The following is a 4,323-nucleotide window of genomic DNA, read 5'->3' as shown; positions in this document are numbered from 1 at the left end:
GATGGAGAACCTTTCAACAATTTAAAGCAGATGAATGAAGATGTTTATAAAAATCTTAACACTTGTCTCTAAGCTCCTGGGAAGCAGGGATGATGGCTCGTTTCTCTCTGTCCCCCCTGCAGTGCCGGCCTGGCTGAATGGCTGTTTCCCCAACTATAAAATGCTTTCAACACAAGCTTGATGATTTTCTATGGTCCTTGCCACAGTTGTTTTGTTTTGTTTTTTAAACTATTTGAGAGCCTGACATTTTTCTTAAAAAAAAAAAAAAAATATCAGGGCAGATTTCCTATTCCCAAGGGTGTCAGGAAAGTCCAGGCGCAAACCAAGGTTATGATGATGCTGTCAGGTCTCCATCAGCCAAGCAGGGGGTGTTCGGCCTTAGAGGAGCCATCAGGCGCTTGAGCTTGATTTTCTCTGAATTAGCCCCATTAAAGCTCTGTAATTATCGACAAGCGGGTGACAACTCTCAAAGGCCCATTAGTGACCAACCCTCATGATTTTTCCAAAGATGTAAACTTCCGTGGGGTCATGTGATTGGAGCGCCCCAAGGGCAGGGCACTGTGGCTCACAGAGAAGCACCTTCTCCTGCCCTTAGGGCCCTCCTCACGCCCAGCACAAGCCCAAGGTGATTTCCAACTCTGAGGGCTCTCCAGGGCAGCGGCTGAGCCCCCACTCTCCTTCCCCTAGAGCAACTCTGCTTTTCTCTCTTTTTGTTTCTTAGTTGCATCCTCCTAAGATTTCAGCTAAACAAAGTGGCCAAAAAAAAAGCTTTTTGGACCAGGGCAGAGTGGCCCGTGTGTGCCTGTAATCCCAGCACTTTGGGAGGTGAAGGCGGGAGGATTGCTTGAGCCCGGGAGTTCAAGGCCAGCCTGAGCAACATAGTGAGACCTACCCCTCTGCCCCCCCCCAACACACACACCACTGTCTCTTTTTTTGTAAATATATTTTTTAAATTAGCCGGGCATGGTGGTGGGCGCCTGTAGTCCCAGCTACTTGGGAGGCTGAGGTGAGAGGATCGTTTGAGCCTGGGAGGCTGAACTGTGATCGCACCACTGTACTCCAGCCTGGGTAACAGAACAAGACCCTGTCTCAAAAAAAAAAACTTCTTGGGAGCCAGTAGGCTTTAAGGGAGAAACTATCAGGATGGAAGTGAAGAGGCCTAGATTCTGTGCCTGGGTCTGCTGGGCCACACTGAGCAGCTCACCTCCCCTCTCTGAGCCTCATTTCTCTAAAGGGAAATGAAGAGTTTGGGCCATGTGCTCCGTAAGAGAGCTTCACCAGCCTCTCAAAATTGTGACTGAGCTTCTATTTATGAACTATCATTTCTTACAGACCTTCCAGTGGAGTTCAAAGAAATTCATCAGTCCCTTCCTGGTGACACACTGGGTGTGCTGTTCCTTCCCAGGAGGTGGTGACAGGTGTCAGTTTTCCCCCCAGGCAGTTGGAGAAGATCGCTGCCCTCCTTGGACAGGGGTTTCTGTAGAGCCAGTGCAGGGGCTCCTCCCCTGCAGGAGCTGGGTGTCCCAGGGGGAGCAGGCAGCTGCTCTGTCTTCTGGCTGTCCTTCTCTGGGGTTGGGAAACAGACAGAAATGAGAATGTGCATTTTTACACTTGGGTGTCACACCAGATCCCAGCTCCTGGGAGCACCTGGAGGGCAAGTTGGTTTGAATGGACCAGCCATGTGTGTCTGCATCTGCTGTTTGTGGGTCTCACAGGTGTGGCCAAGGCATGGTCCCTGTGCTCAGGGGGCTAATTCGCTGGGGGAACAAACCCCAGGTAGGCCTGACCTGAACAGCAGATCCATGTACTCTCATGTAAAGCCAACAGCTTCAGAGAATAACAGATTGGTGCATCTTGGGCTGTGGCTGTGTTCATTGCTGCAGGAGCAGTGGGATATACCTCCCTTCCTGCAGCCTCACCTGCCTGGTGTGGAGATGGCAGCTAGCATGCGGGCAGCTGAAGGCCAGCTATAGCCATTGCTGCTGCACACATACCCTGCTCAGGAGAACGTGCCTCAGGCTTCACTCAAGACCTAGTATTTATTTATTTTTTTGAGACAGGATCTCGCTCTGTCACCCAGGTTGGATACAGTGGCACAGTCACACTCACTGTAGCCTCAACTTCCTGGGCTCAAGCGGTCCTCCCACCTCAGCCTCCCGAGTAGCTGGGACCACAGGCATGCACCACCATTCCCGGCTATTTTTGTATTTTTTGTAGAAATGGGTGTTTCCATGTTGGCCAGGCCGGTCTTGAAATCCTGGGCTCAAGTGATCCACCCGCCTCAGCCTCCCAAAGTGCTGGGATTATAGGCGTGAGCCACCACACCCGGCCATTTTTGTAGTTTTTGTTGCCATGTTGGCCAGGCTGGTCTCAAACTCCTGAGCTCAAGTGATCCATCCACTTCGGCCTCCCAAACTGCTGGGATGACAGGCATGAGCACCACACCAGCCACTCAAGGCCTGTTGTCTCTTAGTTTGCACACAGTTCCAACAAGTATCATCACCTGGTCTCATGGGAGAAACAATTATTGAATAGGTGAGAGCTGTCTGCGCCAACACAGACAAGTAATCTAATAGGAGTTTCAGGCTGATGTCAAAGGAAGAGGCAGAAACATGAAGAAAACCGAAAAGAGGGCCACCCGGGACCCTCTGGTGCAGGGGTTGCTTCGTGTCCCCTTTTGCCTCTGGACCATGACCGTGACATACGGAAGAGTCATCGTGGCCATAGCAATGACTCAGGTTATTCAGAAAAGTTTAAGTGACTATTTGTATGTTCTGTTCCCAAAGGCAGGGAGGGAAATGAGCCAATTGAGGACAGTTTCATTCCAGAATGGGTCTTAGAGAAGCCAGTACTGTTAGCTAGAAAATCCACCATAGGGATCTGCTCCTTCTATAATGATCTACTGAGCACCTCCTACACCCCAGGCACACTGTGCTGTGCGGTGGATACTACCGTTGTCTCCATTTTACAGATGAGCAAACTGAGGCATAAAGACGTTAGATAAGCTGGCCACACAGCAGGGAAGTGCACGCTGGGATTTGAACCGAGGAGACTGATGTCAGAGGGCAGGTCTTGCACCCCACACTGCTGCAAAGACAGAGACATGTGCCTGATCCGTGTTAGAAGGGGATGATCTAGACAAATGCCACTCCCATCACCAGCTCAGAATAAAGGACACTCCACACTCGTGGCCTTTCATTAGCCAATTTCCCTGCAGACCCAAGAAACTTTGTTATGCCTGGGCCCAGCACTCACCCAGAGATCTGCAAACTTGTTCTATAAAGAAGGGCTGGATAGTAAATATTTTCAGCTGTGCAGGCCATAGGGTCTGCTTCTGAAGTAGGAAAGCAGCCGCAGACGAGATGTACATGATGGGCCTGGTCAGGTGTGGCCGTAATTGGATCTAGATCCATGTTGGGAGCCTAGCTCAGAGCCTGAAGAGCACAGTCTTTCAAGTTTGGCCTTCCCTTATCCCAGGATCACACCAGCCACTAAGCCTGCACCTGCTGGTTGGCCTGTGGTTGGAATCGTCACCTCCCCCAGCCCCTCTTTGCCATTGGCCAACTCCTACTCATCCCTCATGGCTCAGGTGAAGCATCACCTCCTCCAGGAAGCCTTCCCTGGTGGTCCCAATTCACATGGGCTCCCCATGGCTCCCGGCTCACCAGACTCTACTGCGGCAAATTATTTCCATTTGTTCCTCCCCTTAGGCTGTGCTTTCCTTGGGGTAGGGACTCTGCCTCACAGATGTCCATCCCCTAGAGTCTGGCATGTTGTAAACACTTGGTAAATAATGAAGGAATGTGACACCAGTTGACCAGCCCTGCAGCCTGGGAGCAGGCTCTGGGCTTCTGAAGCCATCTGTGAATGTGCATCTTGCTGTCTGTGGACTGCCCCCAAGCTCTGCCCCCCACCATCATCTCCAAGCTCTGCCCCCACCATCACCTCGGCCTTCATGCTGGGAGCTGCTTCTGCATGGAAAGCCACAGCTGCTATGAGTGATTGCCCCCGGGGAGGGAGGCAGCTGCACCCAATTATGGCTGCACCCTCCCCCCGGCTTTTGGGAGTTACCATTGCCATTGAGAGACTTGGGGGCAGCAGTATGAGGACTCAGCTGGCTCCTCACGGCCTGCTCGGGGTTCCCAATGGGCCAGAGAGACAGAGGAGCTGCAGTCCTGTGTGTTGGCTGGGGGACTGTTGAGCAAATCAGCTGATCTTCCTGGCCAGGGCCTGTCCCTCTCAAAGCCTCGTCTCCTCCGCCTTGTGTGATCCTTGTGACATTTCACAGGTGAGGGAAACTGAGGCACAGGGCCCAGACTGGCA

Source organism: Gorilla gorilla, chromosome 20, assembly GCF_029281585.2.
Source record: "Gorilla gorilla gorilla isolate KB3781 chromosome 20, NHGRI_mGorGor1-v2.1_pri, whole genome shotgun sequence".
NCBI lineage: Eukaryota > Metazoa > Chordata > Mammalia > Primates > Hominidae > Gorilla > Gorilla gorilla.
This window is presented reverse-complemented; position numbering follows the sequence as displayed.